The sequence below is a fragment of the Melopsittacus undulatus genome, chromosome 7, assembly GCF_012275295.1.
Source record: "Melopsittacus undulatus isolate bMelUnd1 chromosome 7, bMelUnd1.mat.Z, whole genome shotgun sequence".
Lineage (NCBI taxonomy): Eukaryota > Metazoa > Chordata > Aves > Psittaciformes > Psittaculidae > Melopsittacus > Melopsittacus undulatus.
The window spans coordinates 53,778,160-53,797,667 of record NC_047533.1 but is presented as its reverse complement, the minus strand read 5'-3'; the positions used below and the strand labels follow the sequence as shown (position 1 = coordinate 53,797,667).

General features: G+C 38.6%; 1 protein-coding gene across 1 annotated transcript in view; it reads right to left on the bottom strand.

Moving 5' to 3' along the window:
* The window catches only part of SGMS2 (sphingomyelin synthase 2), a 29,787-nt gene extending 10,533 nt beyond the window's left edge, over window positions 1-19,254 (bottom strand). The window contains 1 exon segment of the mRNA XM_005148634.3: window positions 18,734-19,254. The gene's annotated coding sequence lies outside the window, so the exon portion shown is untranslated.
* Window positions 19,255-19,508: the final 254 nt, after the last annotated feature.

Here is a 19,508-nt window from a genome sequence, read left to right as displayed (position 1 = left end):
ATTCACTGAAGTCAAGACCCTTTTTCTCAACGGTGTTACACACAGCAGTCACTGATGTAGGGATCAGCAAAACTTTATATATTTTATATCCTGCATAGTTGAACATTTTCAGAACTATGCACTTTCTGAAAAACAGCAGCAGAGTTAACAGTAGCCTTTATTTCCTTCTCTTCCCCAAAAATACCTCAAACCTAGTAACATAACTAAAAGGAAGATTTTCAGATACTTAATGACATATATAAGTAAGCCTTAAAGAGCTTAAAGAGCATCTGAACTACAGATGAACAATAACCTCACAACCTAAAAGTACAGTGGCAGTCAAATTTTTACATTAACTCATTAAAGCGATTATACCTACAGCTTGCAGGAAAAAGTTGTGTTCCTTCTTGGTCCTTTTAAATGGATCATAAGGCATATTGATCTACTGTTTCTGATGGCTCATCAAGATTATTCCAAGCAGAATGCATACTGTGGTCAAAACTTTGTTTACATTGATAGTTCAAGGTGCTATATATTATCTGATCAGTGATCTACAAGAACATAAAGGCTTTACTTTACAGCACCTTTCCGACCTATTTCTCCCATACTCTAAAGGAAAGCAGAAACTATTGATGAAAGACAAACTCTGCATGAAGCTTTCAGTCCCTTGCTGCCAATCTGACTGGCTGGACAAGTGACAGATAAAAGCACAGTCTAATCATTCTCTGCTCCAGGCTGTAGCATGTTAATTTAAGTTAAACATCCTATTGCTTCTTTTGTCAAACCTGGAATGCCCCCATATCCAAACCACTAGATGCCCATAAACTGCCTAGTAGTAGGCCTTAGACTTCTTCAGTAACCAGGCAGCAATGCTCAGACTTGGCCATCTTGCCAACACCTAGGGTCTGAAAATCAAACCCAATTGCTCTCAACTATGGAACATCCACTGGGTGAGTCTCAAAGACTCACACAAAATAAGCAAAGTAACCCAAAAGGATAAATACAGCCAGGTTTTAGGAACAAGTTTTCTTTTTGGAAAAAACATCAATACCATCTAAAAATAGATACCCTCTTCAAGGAACAGAGCTTCTTAACCAGCAGTACTACAACAGAAGTTGTAATTGCCACAAGGAACAATGTATTTAAAGGAAAATCTTAGCAGTGAAAAATATGAAAGAGCAGCAGAGATCCCAACTATTTATTCTGAGTTTCTACTTGGTCCCATGCAAATAGCTCATTTATTTCTTCACATCCCCATTTGTCTGTCATTCTAAAGAAAATAGTTGACTGGAGGTAAAGCTTTGAGACAAGTGTTAAGAAAGCAAGTCTACGTTTGACTCTTTATGCTAGAACTGAAGAACAACAAACAGCTTTCTTTAGCTTGTTAGTCATCCGATTTTCACATAAAGGTCATTTTCACATAAAGTTAGCTCACAATAGGTGTTTCTCTTGCCATAATTGGAATTTCTGTAACGTTTCTCAAACTATTTTAACTTTCCTAACTTATTATGGCCTGAATAGTCACATTTCGGACAGGCTTTCCAAATAGGCAATTCTTAACCTGCTGTGCCATATACGAACAGTACTATTGAACCAAGAACTTCCATAACAGTAGGACTGATCGACTCTGACATTAAGGAAAGCTACATATTCATATATAAGGTGGAAAAGGCTTCTAAACAGTAATTATTTTTAAACCTCATTTACTTTTGTTAAAGTTGGCTCAAGTATTTGAGGCAGCTGTAACATATTCCTATACATGGTAGTTGCAGAAAAAGGGTCTGTAAATAAAGTACTAAAGAAAAATATGACACAGAGGTAATATGAGGGAAAATTATAGTACCATATTGCTGTTCTCTATATCACAATTAGCAGGAAACAATTGCTGGCTAGTTTATATTTTCTTCAGTCACACTTTTAGGACTATGTATGGGACCAGAACTAGAAAAGAAGCTAGGTAGCCTCTACTACCTTGACAGCAATGAATAAAAACTAAGTTAGTAGGGTTTCTTTAATTATTTTTTCCTAAGCATTTGAGGTCTCTGTTTTAATAGCATCCCTCCTTCCATGCTGTATGTATGTTCCACAGCATTCAGGCCACTAGGGAAAAAACAAACAAAATACCCCCAAAACATAACTGCTAAGCAAGATCTGGGCAAAGTACATTCAGGTATGCAGAAACAGGACTGAGTTTAACAGGTCTACTTATTGTTTCTATTTCCCTATAGTATAATTATTATCAGAGTTGTGTTCATCATTCAGCTATACAATATTTACACTTACAATATACAAATACATGTACAAAGTGAAAAGCAGTTTATCTAAAGTTATGTTTACCTATATTAATGGGCTGGCAACACATTTCTAACTCATATGACACTAAAGAACTGCAAGTAAGGTAGAGCTGTATTACAGAACTGTCACTGAAATGCTCTCAGAACTGAGATCATGATCCTACTGTCACTTGCAATAACTCCATCTTTTATAAAAACCATTAACTACTTGCCCTACATAAAATTATTTTCAGTAGTAGAAATCAAGCAGATACTCTCTCTACTTCTAGAGAGAGGGATTTTGCAATTCTCTCATTTAGGATTACTAATGTACCAAAAGAAGCTGTCTTAAGGACTAAATCTCTACACTCACCTAGATAGAGGGGAAAAGTTTCAAGGTTACTGGTTAACTATTTGTACAATAAAAGTTTTACCAGTATTGTGGAATTCTGTTTCTTTAGATCTCTTACTATTACAAAGGATATTAGTTTCCTTTTTCCTATAATTTAATATTCACTGTGTTCCACAGCAGCATCAAGTTTTTTAAACAGTAAGTCCCAAAATGCACAAAAAATACTCATAGAATCAGAGAGCTGTTTGGGTTGAAAGGGACCTTAAAGATCATCTGGCTCCAAACCCCTGCCATGGGCAGGGACACCTTCCACTAGACCAGGTTGCTTGAAGTCCTGTCCAACCTGGCCCCAGTGATTACCCAAGCAAGGAGAAGGGAGTGGATATTATTCTGAACACTGATGAATACGTGTGCCTTAATGGTGTGAAGGCATCTTCAAACTATTTAAGCTGTTTGGTCCCCAGACTCCAAAGGATCATGTGTGGTAACTAAGAGTCTGACACCTTTAAGGCACTGTGACATTATCACAGCCTTACTTCCCTCTCCATTATTTACCCTTATCTTTTAAGGACCAAAGTCACAGTATCTGTTACATGGCAATTATTTGTTATCTTTTAGTGCTAAAATAACCCATTCTAGCAATAATCCACATGTATAGGCAAAAACAACGACACTTTATTTACAGGTTAACAGTCTCTCCTAAAGCAAAGATTTTGATAATGATCAGAGTCATATCAGAATCTGAAGCACAGGCTAATTCAGGCTAGAAGAAACCTCAGGAGGTGTCTGGGCCTCTGGCCAGGATCAGCTATGACATCTGATTAGACTGCTCAGTGCTTTATCCAGTGGTAGCTTTTACACCTTCGGAGATGTGCATCCTCTCCTGCTCCACTGCATGGTGCTTCCCACAATGGAAATGTTTCAGGGCTTTTACTGTTGGTGGTGGGGTTCTTGTTTGTTGTGTGTGAGGAGGGTTTTGGTGGTTTGTTAGTTTGAGGTTTGGGTTGGCTTTGTTTGGTTTTTTTCCTTTTTCTTATTTACTTTTTTTGTACCTACTTTTCATTACAAATTATATGCCTAATGTCTCATCCTCTCCCCACTGTGAAGAGCCTGGCCCTGATGTTCCTGATGACCTCCTTGCAGGTATGAAGAAGCTGCCCTTAGGTCCCCCTGAGCCCTTCCTTCAGGATGAAGCAATCCAGCTGTTCCCCCCTCCCTTCATAGGACCTGTGCTCCTGACCACTCTGGGCATTCCTCTGCTGGGCTTACTTCCAGCTTACATTTTTCCTGGAACAAGGAACCAAAATGAGACATAGTATTCTAGATACAGCTAAGTGCTGCACAGAGAGGAATAATCACTTCCCTATGAATCCTGGCTATGTTCCTGTTAAATACAGCTCAGGACAGTGTTGGCTGCCTTCACTGCCAATCCACATTGCTAAATCCCTTTTCAACAAAGCTGAAAGAAATACTGACATTTTCCCAATAGGCTAAAGACTCCCTCACAACTTCTTCACTCCAGAAAGATGATATTAAGTCTTCATCTTACTTAATCCATTCACTCCAAAATGAGTCTGTTTCAGTATTTCACATCTGGACAAAACAAGCCTGCTAACTGGAACTGATACTTAAGCACTGAATCAGCTGCTTTTGAATGACAGCTAAAAAAAGGTGCTTTTATTACTACATATTTTCTAGCATTGCAAAGAAATGTTGGTCTTATGACCTTTTCCCCATTCATTAAGAGTGACTGTTACAAACACTCCATAAAGAGTGGAAGTCAGTGTACTACCTCAGTCTCATCAGGCAAAATAATTCTGGAAGAGTGCCAGAAGAAACCTTTGGATCATCAGGCTTTTATACAGTTTGCTGTGTGAGCATATCAGGCTTCCCACTGCCAATTGCTTTCATTCTGCTATAGCATTGCTGATGCTGCTGAACCATGAGCCAAAGCAAGATGTTTCTCAAGGAGCCAGCAACATCAGAAGATTTCTTAAGAGCCTAGCAACACATCTGATGCCCCACATATCCTTCCTAGTTCACACAAATGTTGCACATCATTGGCTGCAGGAAGAGAGGGCCAGCACAGAAGGCAGGAATGTTTTAGACTGTTTTGTAAGATCTCCACCTAGTTACTGAGGGTAAAGGTTGCACTTCATAATGGAAAGTCAGACCCAAAGATTAGTCATCACTTTCAGTACAGGGTGGTGAGGAATCACAGTGACTAATGTGTACTTTAAAATGACTCTTCTGCAGCTTATCAGCCATCAGAAGAGGAAATCACACAGGGTAAATATATCAGTGATACACCCTAAAAATATTTGGGTGATTAAGAATATAACATCTATCTTTTTTTCCTGCACTACTTCTGAAAAGCAGCAGTGCCAACGCAAAAATAAGGGGTTACATTTTTGACGTTACTAAATATTTTCCATAGCAGTAAGAACCCCTTCCTAAAAGTTTAATGTGAGCTTAAAGCTGCAGAATATTTTATAACATTAGCAAGTAGTAAGGAATACATGCACAAGCTGCACAACACAGATAAAAGCCATTTTAGCACTGAAGTATACACGGAAGTCCATACCTCATAACTCACATTTAAAGTCTAGTACAGACATTAGTCCTTGCAAGGCACGTGACATTACAGAGACAACCATTAACTGTAATCACCTAGTGAGAGCAGAAACACACCAAGTGAATTCTTATGACAGGGCTTACTTAAACTGAGTAGTATACTATCAGCTAGTATCGCATATCCCACAGTTTGATTAACACATTACAAATTACGGATCTCCACAGAGGAGCTACTTGCTGTGTTCAAAGGCTCAAGCAATGAAAACATCCCTTTTCAGAAACACCAGTATTTCTCCCCACCCCTTATCAATGTTTTACCCCCTATGCCAACACCAAAAATCTAGTGCACAACACACTGTCAAACAAATCCAGAAAGAATCACTGAATACCTTCTCCTCTCTTTTCCCCTAAAAACTCCTAGATAGCTTTCAGTTTGCTCAACTCTCATGTAGCTGCCTGGAAAGCTTTATGAATACTAGTTAAGAGGGATGATGCAGGCATAACACATCCTCTGTCATTGACAGTAAACACACAGATTGACTGGAACTGATCCTGAAACATGATCTGCTCCATATTTTGAACCTCCACTATAGCTTTCTGTCACAACCACCAGTTCCTAACCCCACCTACCACTAAGCAGCAACACTGTAAGACTCTACTATCATAACCAACACCCCCACTAACACCCCCACTACACAGCTCTCTCAAGCCCTGCGTTTACAGGCTCTCAAATCTATATCCAGCTCACACACTAAAGGTTTGTTTCCCTCCCACATTTCTCCCCATAAACCCCACTTTTCATGCCACACTTTCAGAAGCAAAACCAGATAAGCTCTAACACCAGGAAGTTAAGACTGAGGCAATTTCAGCAACTACCACGATCAACACATACATGTTTATGTAGGGGATTAGGATGGCAGCACAGAATCCCTTCATAATATATTAGAGTTTCCAGTTTGCAATAACCAAAATGATATCAAGTTTCCTATATGTAACTGGGTTTTTCCACTTAAATTTTACCCATCAAATTTAAGCACTACATAGTTAAAACAGTTTAAAAGAAGTCATCACAATCTAAGCTTCCAGTGCAGTCCCAAGGTCTTCCTCAAACTTGTTCAAGTGTTCCATTAGCTCAAGATTTTTCTATTAATAGAAGAAAATACTTTCCACATTATGCTGACAAGAAAAAACATTTCCTATTTTTATTATTTAATTAGTCAGGGAAAATGGCATTGTTTAGCTTTAAATTGTAAGCATTTAAGTACTATGCACTTCAACACTTCCTTCTTCATTTTGTTTCTGCCACAAACTGACAAACAGAACATATTTCCTCAGTATTATCTCTTCTCTGGCCTGGCACGCTATCTCCTCACAATACTGGGTATCATTGTTAAAGAAAATTTCAAGAGGACGGTAACCATGGGACAGCGCTAGAAAATTATAAATATCATCCAGATTCTTTATGTAAAAATCTTTCCCAGACATTCTGCAGTTTTTGTTTGAGCCTCACCCTACAGGTCACAAGAGGCTGAGGACACTACTAACATGTTTTTACTGCCCCTCACAAAGCTACTGTTTAATTCTGTACCTAAGCATCCCCAAAATAATTCAAACAGCAGCCTTTGGTAAGGATTTCCAATCCTTTAGCATTTAACAACCCTGCACTGAACACCACCACAATAACAAAATTTTTTTATGCCTAGCCTCTCATGAGGCTTTTACCATTCACAACAACCCTTTCATTTATTTTCCTCCTCACCCAATAGTTTGAGGAGTGTAGTTCTTTTAAAGCATTTTAAAAGCAATAAGTTAGTCAGAAAGAATTTGAAGAACAAAGTTAGTGATGCTCATCCTAAATTCATATTCACTAAAAATAATAATAATAAAGCTATTCCTGCAAGCCAACAGCCAAGTACAATCTTCAGCATTGCTCGCAGAAAAGCCATCATTAGCATCTCTTACTGGAGAATTAGACAACTGCTTTGGAACATGTACACCTACTCCATGCACACATAGCTCAACTAAAAAGGTATAAATGAAGTTAACAACCTAATCACCAGTTATATTGATCTTATCCTACCAGTTGGTAAAATCTGGTGTGAAAGCACTGAGGTTACTCTGAATCTATATAGAATGCTTTTATAATATACTGTATCACATACCTCAGGTAGCAACTTTCACTCTATAAGCTACCTGTTATGCCCAAGGGAGGCTTCTAGACATCATTGAACTTGTTATCTTTAGATGTATAGGAAAGCAAATGATCACTCAAACTAATCGAGAGTGAATGTGAAGTGGAAACGCAAACCAACACAAGCAAGCCAATCAAACTGCCTGCTAAATAGTATTCTTACCAGTTGCACAGTGTGCTGCACCTGAATATTGTTTATTTTCCATTTCTTTGTTTAAAGACCTGAACAGCAACATTATCATCACTTTAAATTTTGAGTGATAATACTATTTCCACAGAAAAAAAAAACCCAACAAGCTGGAACCCATGTCCAGTTCTGCCATTTATCTTGCCGCTCATGAGAAAAATCTATGAGAAATCGGGGGGGGGGATGAGCATGTGATCAAACATTTCAGAAAAACACTGGGGAAAAAAAAATTATTTCCAAATATATGTCACAGTTCTTGGTTACATTTTCATGAGAAGTCCTAGAGCTCTAATACTGATTTCTAAATAAAACATTTTATAAAAATGATTCAGAAAGCATTTGAAAGCATTCTTAGCCCATGTCCAGCCAGACACCTATATATACACACTGATTTGGAAAAGGAAAGGGAGGATATAGAGGTGTTACACAGAGTAACTGAAATGTGGAAAGACTAACTGTGAGGTGAAAAACAGATACCATAAACTGTTTCCCCAAAACACACTGCAGCAGCCAGAACTGCAGCCAACAAAGCTGTTTAAGAAAATAAAGTCAGTTTCACTCGTTTCTAGACTCACCAAGCTCAGCAATGTTGTGAAAATGTGCTAAGTAACCATGTCATACAGTAAATAAGTGGTGAATCAACTCATTCCATGTGATCAGCTACCAAGGTCTTAAGGAAAGAACTAAGTGTTCAACTGGAAATAGCATAATCAGTTATAAAACAACTCAGAACTCAGCAAAATTAGGGCACAGTAAAAACCATTATTCCAGTGTACCAATTGGTGTCTTCTCATGAAGGACTTTTGATTACATTTTCCTGTTTCTGCTGTAATAGAACTATTCTCCAGAGCAGAACTTGGAAGCTATGCACTATAGCAGCTTAGACATCAAGAGCTTTCATTAACGCCACACTACAGCAATCCAGCCCACTTGTTAAAGTACCTACAGTGCTAAACACAGGCCAGCACAAGGGCTTGCAGAACCTGAACTCTGCTAGAATCACCTGTTCCAGGAATTGCTGTGGCACAGCCATTTCACAGCTAGAGCTGTTGCACATGCCTCTGCTCTTAACTACTCAGGAAAAGTATCATCTTGCCAGGAGCAGGACAGTCCATCCAAATATCAGTGGCCCCAATACCACCCTAAGATCACACCTATTCTAGAGAAACAGCAAAGGGCATGAAGGGAAGTCTCATAGGGACTTAATCTAGAAGGCCAACCATGCCAGTTTCACTTGATAGTCACTACTTTAACCATGTCTTGCATGACAGACATTGTAGAATAAGAAACACCTCCATAGCAGCAATTTCAGGACTGCAGAAACACACAAAAGCCCACTAGACTAATGTAAACCCATTAGGAAGAAAACAGAAGATGTGTGTACATTAGACCACAACCCTAACATCTGAGTCATGCTAAGATGCTAATGACAGCTGGAACAGCTCAAGAAGATAACCCAAAACATTTGTCACTAATGCCAGCTCATGAAATTTCTTCAAACTGATTAATCAAGACAAGATACAAAGATGGGGCTGGTTTCAAACTTGCCATATTAGTTGCCACCCAGTGGAGCATCTAATATTTAGCTGGAAGCAAAAGTCACAAGCTGGGACACTGGCAAATTTCACCCTGTGTTAAGCTCCTCCCTCCCCTCAGTGCAGCAGTAGAGTTAGTTCATGCAAACAGTACAGGCCATGCAATTTTACCTCCTATTACAGGTTAATAAAAATTGAGTTAGAATTTCATAGTCTAAGTGTTTCAGAAAGCAGGATCATTGCCCTACAGCAGATGTATTATCCCTTCCTAAGACTTCCCATCATTCAAAATCTCACTCAAGACAACACACAAGAAACAGGTTTTCTACACAGTAGTAGTGCTGGCGTTTCAGCAGAGACTGGGAAACAAGCTCAAAAATCACGTCCAGCCTCTGAGCAAACCCAATTTCCTTTTGTTTAAGATAATGCACATTATAAAACTGCCTTATACACTGAATGCTCAAATATATGGGTCATAAGCCAGTGCCACATCTTTTGAGTAGAGACATCTTCCAAGGCCAAAAATGCTTCTTCCTACATTACTATGACAGCTATACTAAAGCATATACTTAAGAAAGTTGAACTATTTCAAAGTTGAAAATGATACAATTCCACCAGATTAATTAACTACCCCAGTCTTAAAAGGACTATTCAGAGAAAGCTCTCAGCTTCCCAAAGCTTCCACCAGTCGACAGCAAGATTTATGAAACTTATTCAAACGAACTGAAACCTATTAAACTCTGCTTCTACAGGGCAACAGTACAAGACCTGTGATGGCACAAGGTGTGATCTCTTCCTCTGCAAGGAAACAGGGCAGTCATCTGACATGCCCAGGATTAGAATTTGTCACAAAATTTCTTAAGCATGTTCAGACACCAGAACACTGAATATTCCCACACACATAGAGCCACCTTTCAGAAAGGGAAAGTTTCCACTAACTCTCAGCATTTGAGATGAAGTCCAGACTTCGCAGCAGGCAAAGTACAAAAATACACCCAACCACAAAGCAAAACAAAAAAAGTAAAAATCAAAGCACACCACCAAAAAAAAAAAAAACCAACCCTTCCCCCCCACCCCAAAAAAAAGCAACCACCAAAAAAAACCCACCAAAAACCACAACAAAACAAGCAAAAAAAAAAAAACCTAGGTAACAGTTACTATTCAGTTTAACTATATGAACCACTTTTACCACACATACAGGAGGCAGAAAAACACCAGGCACAAGGGTGCTCACACACCTACATACTTTCTCTAAAGTAGTAACTGTTAGGTAAGAGGCTGCACGTTGTCTGAAGTACCAGTGTGAAGATCTATTTGAAATACCGCTTATCTATGTGGTAACATGCCTCAAGGGCATTCACTCTATATGTGCTGCCTAAGAGGTAAACACAGACAAAAAGGTCTTCTTAGACAAGGCTAGACTTAAGATTATATCAGGCTGTACATTAAACATTAGGCCAAAATGGATTAACCAGTTGCAATAGTTCCTAAGATGTCCTCAGGAATAAGTTCCTGTTGAGCTAAGGTATATGTCAGCTCTTGAGTACTTCTGGCCTACATGCCTTCAACACCCCAAAAAGACTTGCTTCAGGTGAAGCATTTCAAACTGTTCCCTCAGAACAAGTCTCACTTTTGTTCTTAATGAGTTTATGTCAAAGAGGGCAACATTTAGCAGAGAAACAAGCGACAGCCACTTCATAGTTCAAATAATGCCCAGGAAATTCTAAACTACGAAAGTGAAGACATTTTCTAGATGTACACATACTTCCAATTCACATATCTGAAATTATGAAGTGACACAGCACTGAGAAGGGGAGAGAGAAAGGAAGCAGAGGCTGTCTTTGCTCTTTAACTCGATCTATGAAGTGCCCTAGACCTAGAGGACTCATGAAAAGAGAGCAGGAGAGGTATAGAAACATTTTTCTTCAATAGTCACAATAACAAGTCAATAAAGTAATCCCAAGTAACAACACATTTTCTAAGAATGTTTTTTCACTCCATTGAATCACAGTTACAAGTACGCAACAACAAAAAATAAAGTGTCCTGCAGTAAATAGCTTTTTGAAGAAAGAGAAAGACTTGTAACTAGTTTCTGACTGAAAAAAAAAAAGCTAAAATATTGCTAAAAATGTACAAGTAGATTTTTCATGTTCCATTATCAGCTATGGGTGACCATATCATACACTATATAATACCAGTCTAACACCTGCTGAGTAAAACAAAGCATTAAAATTTGAGTATTTTCACAATAGTAAGTATTACACTAGATTTATCAGTATAGCAGTTCTTCGATCAAATTATGTGAGACCTAAGTACAGTAATCCTCTTGTAGTTGTCCTTGTAAGTGCAACACAGACTTTGATAAACAACAACCTCTTCTGCATATTACATGCATCACAGTCAAATCTGACTAAACTGTGCTGCCTTAAACACACATTCTAGAGAGGCTCGCAGTGTTAGGAAATTTTGTGTTCTGATTTTTGTGTTTGACTTTACTACAACAGGATGCAAAGGGAGAATACGAAGAAAACACATATGCATGCACACTCTTAAGGTAGGTAAGGTAAAAGAACATAGTTCTAGTGCTTGCACTTTATGCATCACAGTAGGACGGATTCCTTCCTGCAACTCTTCTCTGCATTCCAGGCCTTTAAGTGGGAACTGCATTCCATTATAGCTTCAGCACTGAGCTCCTCAAATGTAAGAGAGCTAAATAGTTCACTTCAAACCCTATGATATTTAAAAGGCTATTTTAAGCTTTCTCTCAGTAAAAAAAAAAAAAATCCACACAAAAACACAAACAGAAAATGTTTATGAGAACATTAATCCTTCATCCTGCAGACTAGAACTAAGCCAGGCAGCTACTTATCTTATTCAGATTGTCCAGTGATTAGAAAGCAGGAAAGCGTAAACTGCCTGCAATCTGCAGAAATATGCTCTCCAAAAAAAAGTTATTCTACATATAAATGAAAAACACTTTTCATTGATATGAAGTAATAAAATAAAAATACTTTCAGAGCAAGAAGTGCAGTTACTCAGATTTTTGTTAGAGGTGAAAATTTCTTTAGCTCAACTACTTTGATATTTAACAGGCATTGTGCCTTGCCCTATGGTCAGTCAGCCCAGATGTATGTCATCCATCTTTCAGCTTTTAAAAGTCAGTACAAGCTACTGACTTCTACAGCATGCATACACATTATTACACCCTATTTTACATATAGTAGTTGTTCTAGACAGAAGAAATAACTCCTCACTGTAATACTCATGCCTGCTTGTATAAATGAAAATAGCTTAGACAATTTTAAGAACTGCACAGAGGAAGCTAATAACCATGGTTACCACAAAAAAGAAAAATCACCTAAGCTATCCTCAGTGGAAGGGTGAAGTGAGCTTATGATTTAGCTATACAGCACACGCAGATTCAGTTTCATGGTGGTAAATACTACTAAAATGAAGAGTTTTAAATTGTATCTGCAAATTCAGGACACAGTCACTGCAGCAGACAGAAGTTTAAATCTGTAACACTCAAATCCTCAGAAAATTGTGTTCATATTAACTTCCAAATTTGCTATGGCACCTTAGAAGGAGCTAAGCATTTAATACTTCTTGCTTCAGAGCCAAACAGGATACCACAACCCTTCCTCCCAAGACTAAGTCCATCATGCAAGTTAACATATTTCTAGGAAAACAAAACCACTGAAAATAGCTGTTTTTCTATTTTAATGCATGATAATTTTTAATAGTCAATAGAAGATTTAAACTGTATGTTAATCCTCTTTTTCACAGAATGGAAAGAAATACAACTTCATTTTGGAGGACTACCTTTAGCTTTCAGACATGTTTTCCAGATCAAGTACCATTCGTTTTTCTCAAAAAATTCCAAAACAGCCCCCTATAGCTGTGTGCAAAATACACATACGCAGTTAAAGAAAACAATTACCCCAAAACAGCAAACTAAGCATCTGAATTTCTGTAACTGCAGAGGAACAAGTGTCTTAAGTTGTCCTTGTTACTTACTAAGTAGAGCCAAGTTTTGTGTTCATGGGCATCTACAAGACCAAGGCAGAATGCCAGAAGGAATGAACGCTTGTCAAGTGACACAATCAAAATGGTATATAAAAATCAGAATGAAACCAGATAAAGACAAGATCATGCTTCTGAGAACTGCATAGTGAGGAATTCTTAGGTAACATCCTCATAGATTAGTGCAGTATTATAAAAAAAGGGAAAACCACAAGCTTTATCAGGAACTTTGTCAGGCTCCTAATACAAAGGAACTTAAAGTAAAGTAAGTTAACTTTTTAAGCTACAATATATTGATAACTATTTCAGGAGAGCACAGAAATCAAGTCATCAGAGAAACTGTTAAGTACAAACTAATCCAAAGTATATTCATAAAGCAATTCATTTCTCCCAGCATTATGCAAACAAACATGAAATTAAAAACTGCCTTCAAAATTTCAGGATAAATGCTTCTGGTTTTATATTGAAATTGTAATACACAAATTTGATCAGGAATAACTGGCAGAAGATAAAACAACAAATTCTATACTAAGTGTGGTTTTAGCACTCTTAAGACAGTAACACAGCATTGCAGTTTATATAATGTCTTCTTGGGACTAGTCCACTTCAATACAGTCTGTGTTCAGTTACATACCAAGACCTGAGCAGTGGTATTTGGCACCCTTATAAAGCTTCTACAGATAGCAAGTTCCACTGGTTGATGTTGGGAAGTAAAAAAAAAATAAAAATAAAAAGAGATGAGCTGTATTTACTGTAGAAATGTATTAGAGCTCTCAAGCTATAGGATTACATCATGCCTTCCATATGAAGAACAGTATTAACAACTATGAGGCATGACTTTCTCTACTGCTGTTTCCCTGTGAAAATTATGTCACCTAAATAAGGAGACTGCCTCCGTATTTCAGGCTGCTCCACTAGCCATCTAGCACTAGAGCAAACATAAGCAGGAACTTGGATGTATGCATAAGTAAGCATTTTGTCAGTGTCACATACATTTCACATAAACTAATTGTGAGAATTCAGGCATCACTCAACAGTTTAAAAAACTTAGGAGGTGATACACAATAAAAGCTCTAATAAAAAAAAAAAAGGAAAAATTAAGAAATGCAAACATTTCATCAGGAAAAAAAATCAGAGCAAGTGACCTCTTAATAAAGGACTACGACAGATACAAGTGTTCTATTAGAGATATACTGGGGAGATAACATATGCCAAAACACTTGCAATAACACTTCAAGAACAGAAAACCTTTATCTCTCCCTTAAGGCTTTAACCTAGGTCTTAAAGGATCCAGATTCTAGACAGGTGCTGCCAGAGATTTGTTCTTTTGAGGATGGACAGATTCCTGCACGCCGATAGAGTTACAGACTCCCACTTATTTTACAGTTAACCAGTATTTTAAAAAGAAAAACAAACTAACCAAATTAAAGTTCCAGTATTAGAAGCATGAACACCAAAGATCTATGATTAAACAAGAACAAAAACACCCCATGTTGTTGCACTTTTAGAAATGTAAAATCCAGTAACTTTTGCTAGTTCACAGTGACACTCTGCCATAAGAACTTGCATGAAGACAAAAACTGAATACTAGTATGATTTAATCCATCTTAATACCTAAAACTTCATCTGTGACCATTTGACTTCATAGTAGTAGCTTCTGAAAATCAGTGATCAAAAAACACTGCAAGCAGTTTGTAAACTCTCAGGTGGGGAATCAGAATGAACAGCTTAAATATATTTAGCTGCTTTGTTTTGTTCAGTTTATTCAATTTCTTTCAGGATGCCCATGTCTTTCACCATTAAAGTAACATTACTGTAATTGCAGACAATCAATCATTATTTGTACTCCGAACTATTAAGTTTGAGCCATGACATGCCTACATCTTATCTAAGAAACTGAATACAACTCTACACACTCAATTTAAGATTCCAGATTACTGCTATATCAAAAATAACCCTGAATTAACCTTTTAAAGTTAGCAAAAAGTGTCCATAAATGCTCTCCACCAGTTCAGCTTAAATCACCCGGATTAACCTCATGCAACTTTCCAAAACATTCAGCGCTGCACCCGAAAGACTCAGCATCTTTCCTGAAGAAAAAGCAGGTGTACAACCCTTGTCTGCTTTCCATCAGTAACCCCAGATGCACAAAACCACTGCAAATCTTAGCGTGAAGCTTACAGCACTGCAAAGGATTCTAGTAAAATTCAGTCTAAGGAAATATGAATATACAAAGAAACAGAGGACTACAGAAGGGAGCAGCAATACATTAGCTCTAAAAACCAGGTATAGGAAGATACTGCTTTGTGAAGCAAAGCCCTATCTTTTGAAAGCCTCACAGCTCCACTGACACCAGCAAGTTTGTTTTGGTTTATGAAGCTTATAAAAACAAAACAAAACAAAAAACCCACAAGTGTGATGTCCTTGAAACTTAAATATGGCAGTTGCAAGTTAACCTACATAAACTGAAAAAGGTAAGTGAAAGCAAGACACCTGCTGTTTTGGTCAGGTACCTTCAAATGAACAAGATGTTCTCCTTTTCTAGGGTTACACATCTGAGAAAAAAGTATTTTATCTGGAAAATTAAAGCTGAATTGAATATGTGCTTGTTACTATAAAACTGTCTTGTCAGAGTGAATGCAGTGAAGTTTTCCTGAGTGCAAGAATTATTTTCTTTGAGGATTCTGACCTGAAAATTGTTTTGTTAAGGACCATTCTACTTGCAACAATTAACAGCTTCAGATTCTCTGGCAAACTATTTTAGTTTCTCCACTCATTTAACAGACTAGACTTCAATATTTTCTAATGCCAGACTACAAAGAACAAGACCCCCCATACTTGACACCACACATTTTGAAAAGGACTTAACACACTTCAAGGCAGAAGTTGTACTCAGCAGCCACAAGCATGACCTCAAGGCACAGTAGGCCCCTTCTATTACAGATACTACATATACGTTAGCTAAAGTAACAGGTCTTCCTGAAGCATAATTCTAGTACACAGTTTCGGTTTAATAACGAATTATATTGTAAGAAGTACTTTGTACATAGACGTATCTCCATGCAAGAGCTATTCTGAGTAGACAGTGATAAGCAAGTCTCCTCATACAGAAGACACTTGCAGCTATTAAAGCTCTACAGCCACACCAGCACAATCAGATTCAGTATAGTTAAGAAACATCTTTCAAACTGGTGCAGAACGGACAAGACAGAGCTATCTCTGTTCCATAAAACTTTCCCCATCAGCAGCTCTTAAAGTCTTCAGCATCTGTTGGGACAGTTGTGCCTGAATGCCTGACATTCTTAGTGTCCACAGCATCTTTGGGGACAGTGGTGTCCATGGTACAAACAATTCTCCCAGCAGACAGAGATCTCTGAAGACAGTGGACCTAGTGTTACATTAATGTTCCCAGCATCTGTTCAGACTACTGCAATACCATATCCATACCAAATAAAACGTAACAGCATCTGTATTGTCCACTCCCCACAAATAGTATCAAAGAGCATTGCAAGCCAACAGCCCATCAAAATTAGAAAAAAAAAAAAATCAAACAGAAGATGATGTATGCTGTTTTGTTACAAGTATCTGCATCTTCAAAGTTCATTTTTATACTAAGAAACTTACATGTGATGAGACATTTCCTCAAAAACCTTCTTTCACATTCCTTGATCCTTAAGAAAAACTATTTTTTTAAAATCCATCACTTGTTTTGATATTATTTTTTAATTTTGTTAATCCTTAAAAATCAATACACCATTTTCCAGATTTCATATTCGTATCTGGTACGCTAGTACATTGTAAATAAAGAATTCTGATTTTCAGAATAAAAAAATACCTAAGTTTCTTATTCAGCTCTCCCAGAGACAGGGAAGTATATGAGGGTGGGGACTTGTTTTTACCTTTCTATTGAAAAGGAAACATTAAGTTTTTCACAATACTGCTTCCATGATATACTACTTTTGATAACTACATGGAACATTAAGTTTTGAGTTCAGAAGAAAACAACTTCATTAAAACAAGGCTGTTAAGCCCTAGCATTTATGTGTCTTACAGTATTAGATTCAAAAGATGCTTTTATGATCCAGGAAAACAGACACTAACCAACATGTCAACCATGACTCAGTATTTAAAATTTAGGGGCACATACAAGTCATTCTAGATTCAGATAACCAACTTAACAGTAGAGTAATAAATAAATAAATAAATAATACCACTTTTGCTCTCTTCAAGTTCTCATTTCTCCATTATATAAGTTCACTTCAAGGAGAGTTCAGAAATCAATCTTCTTTTGGGCCTTTATCAACATAATATTGTCATCATCTTACAATTTTACCTGAACTTTCCCCACCACCATTTTGATTTGTCCAAACACCCCTTGTGACTGCACTTACTACATAGGGTACACTTGAATATTTGCCTGAAGGACAAAAGGGTATGCTTCTCTAAAATCAGACATTAATTATAAATTTTTACTGAAAAGCACTGTAAATTCTACCCAAAAGAAAAACGAAAAATAACAATGGAAGTAAACACATTGACCTTTCCAGTAAATTAAATCCTAGGTCACTCAAGTTAGGTTAAAATAAGGAAGTTACTGTTTTCACAGGGAAGAAGTATATAAGGTTATACAGTCTCCAAAAACCTGGCCTGTCAAATAAAGATATATATAAACAACTACAATAAATATAATTTTAAAGCAGTTTGGTTTTAAACAAACCATTTAATAAATGCAACTGAAGCTTGCCAAACTCTTGTAAGGCCCACTGTCACAGAAAATATCATGCACCTGCTTAAGTTTCGCTAATACCACTATGGGACCATTTGCCTGTATAAACTGAGTATAAATTAATAGCTGTTAAGTGGTTAGAGGATAGATAGGTATTTGATTTTCTAAGGCCTTAAGAAAAAAAATCAAATAAAAATATTAGAAATATATTAAACTAAACAACAAATACTCTACACTATATGCCAGGAGTTTTATTATCTTGACAGAAAATTAATCATTAACTACTTTTCACAAGGATTTTGAGCTAAAACTGTACCAGAAACCATGAAATGTTAATAGAAAAACACTGTCACTAAGTCAGTAAGTTTAGTTCAGCTGCACTTCAGGAAGTTTAAAAGTTTCTTTAACAGAGCAGACATACAGCAACAAAATAAACCCCAAACAAACCGTATAGCAACGCACCTTTACACACCATTATAACCCTTACAGTAACCCTTTAACTTCCTAAGCTAAAAATAAGGCATTTTGAAGTCCCCTCCTGTTCAACTAAGCACGCTGTATTGCTCTAAGTGCTATCTATGCACACACTGCCCACTTCACGAGCATACAATATCACACGTAAGCTAAGTATATTCCATACATTACATATTTGCAAGGGAAATCAAAACAGCAGGTGCCCTCCTCAGTTAAAGGGGGCTCTTCAGGAGTAGAATTAAGACTATTTCACAGGTAAAACATACACACTTCAGAAACGGAAGAGAACGCAAATGTAGGACTACTCTTCCCAGTCTCTGCCCGGTTCTCACGTAGAGGTCTTCTGTGAAGGAGGTTCTCTACGTAAGCACCTGTGGTACGCCGTGTCGTTTAATCCACCTGTGCCCTTCCCAACTTACCTTCTCAGCTGTACACACAAACTTGTACTGCTGGCAGTTCCTCCTCTAAAGGCAGCTGGAAATCGTTTCTGGAGCCTCGGGGCTCTTAGGTTTGGGCTTTGCAGTTCCTTATGGCCAGACACTCCCACCGCTGAGGTAGCAGCACGCAGAAGCAGCTAGAAAGTTTGCCACAATCTCTACCTTCCCCTGCCCTGTGCTGGCTCGGCTCTGACTCTTCTCCTTCCTGGCGAAGGGGACTGGCGTTAAGGGCGTCAGTGGCGGCGACACTCCCCGCAGAGGTGTCCCTCAACAGCGGCGCTCCGGAGCGGGGGTCGCGGGGGCCCCCGCTCGCTCGGCGCTGCCGTGTTTACCGCCTCATGCTGGCGGCGCGAGCCGCTCTCCGCCCTGACATCATTCATTCTCCTGTACGCGCACCCGCCCACTCCATTTCCAAGCCGTGACTCACCCCGGCGCTGCTGCCAGTCACGGGCAGGGCTAGAGAAACCGGCGGCACCGGGGCCGGGGCCCGCACCGGGACCCAGGCCCCGCCCGCCCGACGGGAGAGGTGCCGGCTGCCGACGAGGCGCGGGCCCGCCCGCTCTGCGCGCGCGCTCTGCCCACCGCCAGCCTCCTCCCGGCGCTGCCGAGCAGCCCGAACCGCGCCGGGAACGGCACCGCCTCCGGGGAACGCGAGGTCTTGGCAGATGCCGAGATGCTGGTGCCCCTTCACTGCCTCCCCTCCCTGCCCGGATCCCCTCTGCCGAGCCTACAGCCGCCGCCCCCTCCTCCTCCTCAA